This window comes from Erpetoichthys calabaricus, chromosome 2, assembly GCF_900747795.2.
Source record: "Erpetoichthys calabaricus chromosome 2, fErpCal1.3, whole genome shotgun sequence".
NCBI classification, from domain to species: Eukaryota; Metazoa; Chordata; class Cladistia; order Polypteriformes; family Polypteridae; genus Erpetoichthys; species Erpetoichthys calabaricus.
The window spans coordinates 210028014-210039135 of record NC_041395.2 but is presented as its reverse complement, the minus strand read 5'-3'; positions in this window follow the sequence as shown (position 1 = coordinate 210039135).

Genomic DNA, 11122 nt, shown 5'->3' with positions numbered 1-11122 from the left:
TAGCTTCTGTATGAACAACATGCGGTTTTCCCTGTGACATTTGGAGGCTATGACACCTTGATTAAAGCCACTTACCAACCAACAAGTGTTTGCTCTCACCATTAGGTCCTCTTCTTTTTGGAATGTCTTTTCCCAGCCTGTTAACCCTTTGAGAACAAGAATGATAATTGCCCCACATTAGATGCCCTGTGTTTGCTGTTTCTGCCCGGGCTCCTCCCCTGTTTTGGGGCTGAAATATCATATTTATGTCTGTTTTGTTCATGTTAATATTGTTGATTATGTAGCATCTTGTCTTATGTACAATGTGTTTTGTGGGAGATTCCCCAAAAGATGGGGCCACCTGTCTATCACTGCAGGGAACTGCAGCCTCAGCCCTATAGAGCTCAGGTCAACCCGCTTTCCCTTGCAGTTCATTTGAATGTACTTGGGAGTTGGTGAGTTTTCCTCTGATAATGCTTTGTCCCTTTCATTTTATTCCTCCTCCAGACATACCGCTGATCCATAGGCCTGAAAAGTTACAGTTTTGTTTCACCACTCCACAGTACACAATCCCAAAACTTCTGTGACTTATTTATATGGCATAATGGAGCCAACGTTTTGTGTACGTTTGGGCCAGTAGGGGTTCATGTCATGGAGTTTGGCCATGGAGAGGTGTCTGATGCCACCAAGTTTTGCTGCAGGTCTTTTGCTGTCACTTAAGGGTTTTGGGCCACCTGCCACCTCAGAAATCTGGTGACATCTGTTGATAGCTTCCTCTCTCTGCCACATCCAAGAACTTGCAAACTAAGCTTCCAACAGTATCTCTAGAAGCATTCAGTGCCTTTGATATCTTTTTGTATCCTTTTCCTTGTTTGTTAACTTTTTGGACAATTCTCTTGACTTACCCATATTTCCAACAAGCAATCAAATGACACCGTGAACACACACTTAGCCAGTCCAGGTATGTGATGGGTTCTAATTCAAGCACACCTGATGACACTAATAAGGCCCTTAATTTATTTCACCAGGTGTGCTAGAGACAACACCTGATTTGCAAATGTGTGCTCTTATGGCGGATTCTATTCAGGGGGGCTGAATAATTTCGAGACTGCAATAGTCATTAAAAGTGGCATTTTCTGTGGAATGTGGAGAACCACTTGTAATATTAGTTGTGTTGAGCTATTTAAATTGTTCTTGTTTGATTTGTTTATTGCAAACAGCTGAAGATTTGTAATTTTTTTCAATAAACCTAATTTGCAATGGGGGTCAAAATTTTTGAGTGTAGCTGTATGACCTTTGGGCGGCACAGTGGCGCAGTGGTAGTGCTGCTGCCTCGCAGTTAGGAGACCTGGGTTCACTTCCCAGGTCCTCCCTGCATGGAGTTTGCATGTTCTCCCCGTGTCTGCGTGGGTTTCCTCCAGGCACTCCGGTTTCCTCCCACGGTCCAAAGACATGCAGGTTAGGTGGATTGGTGATTCTAACTTGTCCCTAATGTGTGTGTGTGTGCCCTGTGGTGGGTTGGCACCCTGCCCAGGATTGATTCCTGCCTTGTGCCCTGTGTTGGCTGGGATTGGCTCCAGCAGACCCCCGTGACCCTGTGTTTGGATTCAGCGGGTTGGAAAATGGATGGATGTATGACCTTTACTACATTTCTCCAAATTAATGAAATTTACAAAAAGTTAAACATCCCATAATTTGTACAGCTTTTGAAATTTGCTTATTTTACCATATCTTTCTGGTCAACTTTCACCCGCCTTTGACTTTAATGGATTTTCTGCTGCATTTAGGGTAGTTTGGTTGTTCACCACCCATTAAAAACATTGTAAAGATCATCTTTTCAGTTCAGAAATGACAAGACTTTTAGTAAGATGACCTATCTTTACAAAAGACTAAAAACATTTCTAAATGTCATAACTGTTAGACATTTTGAACACTACGATGTTCTTCAAGTCAGTTTTGACCCAGTACTATGTTTAATGGATTTTCCACTGTATTTACGGTGCTTAGGTTGATCACAACCCATAAAAACAGGCTAAATGTCAACTAGATCAGAATTCTGAAGGCTTTTGGCAAAGTACATTAACTTTACATAAAGCAAAAAAAAAGTTGGCCAAAAAAGTTTCCAAATGTCACATTTTTCTACAACTGCTTGTCATTTTAAACACTGCCATGTCGTTCAGGTCAGTTTTGTCCTACAAGACACTTTATGGAATTTTACTCTTCATTTAGGGTGATTTATTTGTCGACAGCCCATACAAACATCCTGAGTGATATCTTTTCACCTAAAAAAATATGAATTGTTTTAGTAAAGTGAACTAACTTTTCAAAAAGCTAAATATTTTCCAAGTGTCATGTTTTTGTATAAATGCAATGTTGCAACAGTTTTGACTCACTATTCACTTTAATGGACTTTCTGCAGCATTTAAGGTGCCTTACTACTTCACAACCCATAAAAACATTCTAAATATTGCATGTTGTAAAGGTTACAGCCATCAGTACTACAAGTTAAACTGGTCAATCAATACTTGGGGTGAAGAATTTTATGTCCAGGGCACCAACAATGGTGTGTCAGAAGTCGGTCAAGGAGACCCATAAAGCACAGCATTAACTCAGCACTTGGAGACATTGTGAGGGTTAAACCTACAAATTAGTTCTAGATACTTGGCAATAACTTTTACTTATTTAAAGTGTGACCAGTAGGAAGCAATGCAGCCCATCAAACCCCAGACACAACCACCATGACGCAAGTCCCGGGTTCAGATTAAAGATTTATTTATATAAATACCTTACAAAAAGCTTTTTGTAATTATAAAGGCAATCACAATTCTTTTCTTCTCTCTTCTTCATTGAATAAAGCAATTCAGAGGAATGATGAAGAAATTCAGGTGAACAAATCTTAAAAAACAAGTCAATTAAAATTAATTCAAAAGAAATTAGTTAGCAGCAAAAACAGGTCACTAATTAAGAAAAATGTTAGAATGAAAACTTGCAGCCACTGGAGCCCTCCAGGACTAGAGTTGGAGACCCCTGGCCTAGAGGACACCTGAGCTGATACAGAGACAGTCTGAGAGGTGGGAGCCCATCCAAACATATTGCTTCGTGTTTCTCAGAAAAACCGTAAACCTATTTAACAGAAGGAACCGGTCAGTCAGGTATGAAGAAGGTAAGTTAACATTTCAGGGTCAGTGGAGTTAAATGCTATACTGAAGTCTACAAAGTCCTTTATTGTCCAGATGATCTTGCACAAAGTGCAGACCCGTTTATTGTGTCATTCACAGATTTATTTGTTCTAAGTGCAGACTGAAGTAAGTCAAAATGAGGAGGAGTAGCAGACTTAAGATGGGTTAGAACTAGCCATTCAAATATTTTCATAGAATAAGTGTAATTGGCCTGTAATCATTAAGGCAGCAGCTTATAATCTTTTTTGGGAACTTGAACATTAACAGAAGAATTAAAGCAATCTGGAAGAGTACACTGTGTACGAAAAGGTTAAAGATGTCAGTGAGGAGAGAAGCCAGCTGGATTGCAGAGTTTGAATGTAACATGTGAGACAGAAACGGGCCCAGCAGACATTTTAGAATTCTGTTTTGCAAACAGCTTCCAGACATTTTGCTTTCAGAATGCATTGCACAGGAAGCTAAAATAAGTAATAAAAAAGGAAGAAAACACTTTAGACATTTATAATAGCGTATTACATATATGAACAATCACAACGGCATAAACTGTGATCAACAGGTGGTGAGAGATTTCTGCAGATGACGTAGTCCGATTGGCTTCATTGGCCTGTGAACTCAAGTACGCATTGGGACAGTTTGCGACAGAGTGTAAAGCAGCAAGGATAAGAATCAACACTTCTAAATGGCTATAATCCTCAGTGAGAAAAAGGTGTACTAATCTCTCTGAGTGTAAGGTGAGCTACTGACTCAAGTGAAGGAATTTAAGTACCTCAGGGTCTTAATCACGAGTGTGGGAAAAAGGGATAGTGAGATTAATAGATGGATTGGGGCAGCAATTGCAGTTAAGCAGTCGCTATACCAATCTGTAGTGGTGAAGAAGGAGCCGAGTCAGAAGGCGAAGCTCTCAATTTAACAGTTGATTTACAACCCTACCCTCATCTACAGTCATGAGCTTTGGGTAATGACCGAAAGAAAGAAATTGCAGGTACAAGGTGCTCAAATGAAAGACAGCGGCTTTCTCTGCTGGGTGGCTGGGCTCTTCCTTAGAGAAGGGGTGAGAAGCACAGACATCTGGGAGAGGCTTGGAGCAGAATCGCTGACCTTCTGCATTAAGAGGAGCCAATTGAAGTGGTTCAGGCATCCAATACCATCTGTATGTCTCCCTGTGGAGATTTTAGAGGCACGACCAGCTGAGAGGAGAACCTGGAGAAGACTCAGAGTTCGCTGGGAGGATTGTGTTTCCCTGATGGCCTGAGAATACCTTGGAATCCCACAGTATGAGCTGTCACCTTGCTGCTAATACTGTTGCCCCCTACAACGCAGTTTCGGATAAGTGGTGGAAAATGAATGAATGACGCAGTGAGAGAGCCAGCAAGAATAGCTGAGGCACCAGACGGGATACCATGTTTAATTGTCAGCATTGAGCCACTGAAAATAAACAAGAAACACGTTCAGAGCTTTTGTGTGTACAGGAATTAATTGTAACTACAGCCAAACAGGCAAACTTAAGGTACGGGAACACGCTTCGTTAATGGCAGCTTCATCTTCTTTGCCAGTGGGTTCCAGAATTAGCTGCCATCTCAAGAGACCACCTGTTTATAATTGCATTCAGACCAGAAGGGGTTGAGCCAAGCTTTTTATCCACAGTTATTAAAAATGCTTGAATCTTTTTTTTTGCTTCTTGTCCTGTGCGTTTCTATCATTCTTTTGTTTTCTTTCAATTCATTTTGAAGTAATTTGTTTTATATGTTATTATTATTTGTTTGATTGAGTAGAATGCAGATGCGATGTTTTGCATTTCAAAAATAAAATCTAAATAAAAAAGTAATGTGTTTCCCACATTTTGTTGAGCTACTTTGGCTTATAGATGCTGTCATTTTCTCCAGTGATATATGATATATTAGAAGATGTAACCATTTTGAGATGTTAAATATATTTTTGGGTTTACAGTTTAAATGTTCAAAATTGTTGGCATCATTTAAGGCGATGAGAATTGTTTGGGGTTTTTGAATTGGTGAATTAATTTTTGAGAAATCCCATCTTCAAGATGTGTAATATCTTACTGTTTCCAAGTGTCCATAATTCATGCTTTTGGTTAAATTGGAAAACCAGATTATTCGAAATTGAGGTATGATGTATTTACGTACATTCTGTCAGTGAAGATTTTGTGATCTTGCTTATTTTTCCACCAAGCAGTCAAAAGTTGCTGCAATAATAATATTATTAAAAGAATCAAACTGTTTAATAGTATTGTTAAGAAAATGAAGGTCATTTTATTGCTCTCTGCTTGTGCTTTATCTATCCAAAATTAGTTTGTTAAGATGAAGCCACTAAGCAACATTTAATAGTTGATTTGCTAGATAAAAATGATGGGAAATAGGTGTTCACAATCCTCTATGTGATGTATGCATCTACAAGATTACAATCTTTTCAGTCATTATCCAGTTAACTGTAGGGCGAGACCTGGGTTTGGTTCACGGGTCCTCCCTGTGTGGAGTTTGCATGTTCTCCCTGTGTCTGCGTGGGTTTCCTCCCACAGTCCAAAGATATGCAGGTTATGTGAATTGGCGATCCTAAATTGTCCCTAGTGTGTGCTTGGTGTGTGGGTGTGTGTGTGTCCTGCGGTGGGCTGGCGCCCTGCCCAGGGATTTGTTCCTGCCTTGTGCCCTGTGGTGGCTGGGATTGGCTCCAGCAGACCCCTATGACCCTGTAGTTAGGATATAGCGGGTTTGATGATGGATGGACGGTTAACTGTAGGCCATTCTGGAATAATTCTGAAAAGTCAAGTCAAGTTGGGGAGCATGCACTGGTACAGTGTATTGCCGCACCCACTACATGACGAAACAACTTGGGATCCTGGTTGGCAACCCCCCCTGGCAGACACGCGGTCCAGGCCCACCCTCCCGGAAATGACCCTCTATCTGCCACAGCCAGGTGTTACGTGGGCGGCCCCTTGGCCTGGTCCAGCCACTCGGGTCCCCAACAATGAGGATCTTACGAGCCGGATCACCCTTGGGGAAGCACGCCACATGGCTGTAGTGTCGTAACTGACGTTCCTTCACAATGCCAGTAATGTGCTTCATTTGGGACTCCATGAGCAACTGCTCATTCGACACAAAGTCAAGCCAACAGCACCCAAGGATTTTCCGAAGAGACACAGTACAAAAGGAGTCCAGTCTTCGTCTCAGGTCAATGGATATCATCCATGTCTCACAACCATATAGCAAGACAGGAAGCACCAGGACTCTAAGATTTGGACCTTTGTCCTTTTGCATAAATATCGGGAGCGCCACACACCCCTTTCCAGCGACCTCATGACCCCCCATACTCTCACAATCCATCTACTGACTTCATAGGAAGAGTCACTAGAGACATGAATGTTACTGCCAAGGTAAGTAAACCTCTTGATAAGGTTGACACTCTCTCCGCAAATAGACACACTGCTGATGGTTGTGCCCAAGAAGTTATTAAAGGCCTGGATCTTGGTTTTTATCCAGGACACTCGCAAGCCCAGACACTCAGACTCCTCACTCAGTCTCTCGAGCGCCCCGATCAGAGCCTCCATTGACTCTGCGAAGATCACAGCATCATCAGCAAAGTCAAGATCCGTGAATCTTTCTGCACCAACAGATGCCCCACAGCCACTGGACCCCACGACATTGCCCAACACCCAGTCCATACAAGCATTGAACAGAGTAGGAGCAAGAACACACCCCTGACGAACCCCAGAATCAACTGGGAAAAATGCAGAGGTTCTGCCTCCACTCTGTATAGCACTCACTATACCAGTGTACAGCTGGCCATGATATCCAGCAGCCTCGAGGGGATGCCGTAAACCCTCAGGATCTCCTACAGCAGGCATGTCAAACACGTGGCCCCCGGGCCGCATGCGGCCCGCAACAGAAATCTGTGCGGCCCGCATGACAGATCCTAGTTAGCACTGAACTTGTACAAAATGATTACTATCGTTTGTGATTGAATCAGTCTGAATCTTCGGTGTTACTTATTGACTTTTCTTACTTCTGCCTTCTGCCTTACGGTACAGGAAACGTCATCTGCTAGTATAGCCACGAGCCTTGACCAAAGTTAATGAGCCGCAGCGTCACAACTGAAGTGCTAGGCTGCAGCAGGGGTGGCCTTAGGCATGTGCAAACTGTGCACCTGCACAGTGCCGCCAAATCCCAGGGGCCGCCACGCCAATATATATTGAATATAAAACAGAAAGAGAAAATAACGACACAGCTGACGACAATGTGGCCGAAAAACATTCTGTTTCTTGTTAATTAGTAGGCTGTATTTACTAGAGTCGGAGCAGTAAGCTATATCAGTATCAGTATCATCCATCTCGCTATATCCTAACTACAGGGTCACGGGGGTCTGCTGGAGCCAATCCCAGCCAACACAGGGCGCAAGGCAGGAAACAAACCCTAGGCAGGGTGCCAGCCCACCGCAGAGTAAGCTATATGTAGTATTATAACGTTCTGCCTTAATGAGAATATCATGGGCCGCCACTTGGTTTTCAAGTTACGGACACGCGTGTATAGAAGCGTGTCATGAGCACGAGGCAGCTATGCAGTGTCTGCAACGGATGTGGCCATCCGCTGTGCATAAGATACCATATTGACATTGCCAGGCAAAGGGGCCACCGATTCTTTCTCTGCTCAGGGCCGCCATGAGCCTAGAGCCGCCCCTGCTAAGGCTACACTACTGACTGGGCTGCTGAGACTGGCCACTGGGCAGAACTGACCATCACGAGTAGTAATAGCCCGCATATTTTCACATTTTTTTGCTCTAGTTTCATGTAATTTTGTGCTAGTATTGTAACGAACAGTTAGTGCAGACTACAGCTGAAGATCTGAAGTGGATGCGAGAAGTTGGTGAGTTGTTTATTAACATATTTTTGTGATTTTGAGTTTGCAAAATTATTGTAGGTCAGGTGGCTCTTTGCATATCGGCTTATTTTACAATATAAACTTTGAAGTAAACTTAGTAAAGTAAAATTTGATTTTTGGAGGATTTGTTTTCCAACTTGAATTACTGAGCATTTTTGTGATTTCAGTTCACACAAACAGGGCATTGCGCTGTTCTCTTACAACGTTGAGAATGTGCCCGAGAATATCCAAATGGAATTGATTGAAGTGCAGTCAGATTCTATTCTGAAGGCAAAATACAACGAAGTTGGTGTGCCAGGCTTGTATGCTTACCTGCCACCCTCGTACATGCAGATCCGTAAGTTGGCATCGAGAGTACCGTCAATGTTCGGAAGCACTTACCTTTATGAGCAATTATTTTCATTAATGAAAGCTACCAAAACCCCACATTGTTCAAGACTTACCGTCGAGCACCTTTCATCCCTCATAAAAGTTGCAGCTGCACAAGATTTCAAGCCTGATATTGACGAACTGGTTACTAACAAGAGATGCCAAGTGTCGGGACAAAAGAAATAAATCTCACACTGTAAGGCTCCTACATAAACAATGAATATAATATAATAAGGACCAAGCTAAGAGGCTAAGACTCTAATTCTACACTGTTGTATGGAGACTGTATGGAAATAAATTGCTTTTCTTTAAACTTTGTTACATTTTTTAAAGTTTTCAGTATTGGAAAGAAAGCTACAGTAACTTTGTATAATAGTATAATAGTATTTGTTACAGTGCGGCCCGCTGACACACGTATGGCAGTCGAAGCGGCCCACCAATGGTAGTGAGTTTGACAGGCCTGTCCTACAGGGCAGCTCGATCAACTGAGTCGAATGTGTTACGAAAATCGACAAAGGCTGCAAAGAAACTCTGCCGATATTCGCGTTTGTGCTCCATGAGAACCCTCAGTGCCAGGATGCAGTTGATGGTAGACTTCATAGGTGTAAAACCAGACTGTTCCAGTCACTGGTTAGATGAGCAAGTGATCATGGATCCTATTGAGGACGACCTTAGCAAGGACCTTACCCAGCACCAAGAGCAGTGTTATCCCCCTGTAGTTGCTGCGACCACCCTTCCCTTTCCAGATAGGGATGAGAAGTCCCGTTTTCCAGTCAGTTGGGATGATGCTAGTCTCCCAAATGGAAGCAAAGATTGCTTGCAATGCCAGGAGGACAACCTTACCACCAGTCTGGAGAAGTTCACCCCCAGATACCACAGATCCCTGCAGCCTTTCCCCCCCTCAGCTGGTTCACCATCTGTGCAAATTCAGTGAGATTGGATGGTTCACAGCTAATTAGAGTATCAGCCTCAAGAACCATGAACTCAGAGATATCCAACGTCCTAGCCGGAGGATCAGCTTTGAACAACTGCTCAAAGCTGCCAGCCCAGCGGGTCACAACTGCAGTGTCATCCGTAAGGACCATTCCATCAGTCGCCCTGAATGCAACTCTCAGAGGAACAGATTCAGATGTGCGTAATGCTTCGATTCCTCTGTAAGCAGGACATGGGTCGCTAGACCACAGATGTTGTGTCACTTGCTCACAGATTCCTCTAACAAACGCCTCTTTATCTGCCCTCAGAGCCCTAGCAGCCGTCCTACTCAGTTCCTGGTACAGACCAGAGTTGCCATTGAACTGTGCGCTGCAACTCCTCTCAATGATATCAAGGGTGCCCTGTGAGATGAAACACCTCCTTCTGGGAACACCGGTTACACCAACACAACCCTTAACAATCTTCAGGGCCTTGTCATGGAAGGTCTCCCACATCACCTTAGGATCGGCAGTCGTACCCAAATCTGCAAGGTACTCACACAAACTGCTTGCAGACTTATTAGAAACAGCCTGGTCTTGGAGTCTGGCCAAGTCTAAGCTCATTTTCCTAGTAGGTGGTAACCTACTGGACCTAAGCTAGATCCTAAGAGTAGCAACAGCAATTCTGTGGTCAGAATTTACAAACTGGGCACTTCTGTAGACCCTACAGTTTTGCAAAAGCCTCCAGCGTCTGCCCACGAGGATGTGATCGATCTCCTTCACCGCACCACCAGTATTGGTGTACCAAGTCCAACAATGCGGTTCTGGGTGCTGGAACCAGCAGCCCCTGACCTTTTGCAAAGTCAAGGAACATGGAGCCACTTTCACCACGGTCACCAGACCCATGGGGACTGAGACAATCCTCATAGCCAGCCCTGTCAGTGCCAGTGGCTGCATTGAAGTCACCCATGACCAGAGGAGTGTCACCTTGTGGGCATCCATCAACCACCGAGCGAAGCTGCGAATAAAGTGTCTCCCTCGCCAAGACATCACTCACTGCGGTTGGAGCATACACTGAGACAACAGACAAGGCACCCAGGGAGTGCCATAATCTGCGTTTCATAATACGCTCGTTGAAAGGAGTGACACTGGGCAGCATCGAAAGAAGCCAATCCGCTACAGCAACAGCTACTCCCCGAGTATGACAGCCATCAGACCGACCAGACCAATAAAAGGTGTATCCACCCACAGAGATCTGGCCAGTCCCCAGTCTGCACACCTCAGAGAATGCCGCCACTGAAATGCAGAGTTTACGCAGCTCCTCTGACAGCAGAGGAAGATGACCATCTTGCCGGAGAGACAAGATATTCCATGCGCCTACCCGTATGGGCCAACTCAAATTTCAACCCGAGTGCTGCCGTACAGCGGGCGACGCCTCAGCACCACACCAGTTCCAATCCCCAACAGACCTGACCCCATTGGCTCTCCAACAGTTTTGACTCTTCCAGGGATGGGGCTCCTGAGGGCTTTCCCTCATCCCCTTCATGATGCGAGCAACCTTCCTATGGGCGGCTGCAGCAGAGCTACTCCTGCGGAGAGCAGAAAAAAGTCCTTTCTGTCGTCTCGGAGCTGTGTAAAGTTTTTTTTTTTACGGTGGCTGGAGTGCCAATCCTGCCACCAACCCTTATGATTTCCCTGCAAGTTGGAGGACCGCTTGCAGGGCCGGATGCAGTTTAACTTAATTTCCCAGGACATTCTGAAAAGAATGTTAAAATTTTGATTGAATTATTATTTT